Here is a 503-nt window from a genome sequence, read left to right as displayed (position 1 = left end):
GACCCCAGGATGTCTCCAAGCCCATAGAGGGACATGGGGGGATGGGGACCCCAGGATGTCCCCAAGCCTGTAGGGGACACGGGGACGTGGGGGGATGGGGCCCCCGGGACGTCCCCCCGGCCGGTTCCTCTTCCCGTGGCCGCTTTCGCAAGCGCTTCCCGTGGGGCGGCGCCGGGGGCCCCGCGACGGGACGGGGACGGGGACAGAGCGAGGGGACGGGGACGGAGCGAGGGGACATCGCCGAGGCCGCTGCTCGTCACCGAGGCCCCCCACGAGGCGCCGTGAGTGCCGGGGGGCGCCGCGGGACCCCAAGGCCATGGAGGGACACATGGGGATGGGGATGGGGACACCTGGATGTCCCCAAGGTCATGGAGGGACACAGGGGGACAGGGATGGGGACACCTCAGATGTCTCCAAGACCATGGACACAGACAGGGTACAGGGATGGGGACACCTAGATGTCCCCAAGGCCATGGAGGGACACAAGGGGACAGAGCTGGGGT

The 503-nt window shown here is 70.0% G+C and overlaps 1 protein-coding gene across 1 annotated transcript in view; it reads left to right on the top strand.

The window, feature by feature from the left end:
- The first annotated feature begins 230 nt into the window (after positions 1–230).
- The window catches only part of LOC112956550 (ribonuclease CL2-like), a 2,709-nt gene continuing 2,436 nt past the window's right edge, over positions 231–503 (top strand). Inside the window, exon 1 of the mRNA XM_026050064.1 lies at positions 231–281. The gene's annotated coding sequence lies outside the window, so the exon portion shown is untranslated. The remainder of the gene's footprint in view (positions 282–503) is intronic.

This window comes from Nothoprocta perdicaria, unplaced genomic scaffold (assembly GCF_003342845.1).
Source record: "Nothoprocta perdicaria isolate Ctin4 unplaced genomic scaffold, notPer1 scaffold_644, whole genome shotgun sequence".
NCBI lineage: Eukaryota > Metazoa > Chordata > Aves > Tinamiformes > Tinamidae > Nothoprocta > Nothoprocta perdicaria.
This window is presented reverse-complemented; position numbering and strand designations above follow the sequence as displayed.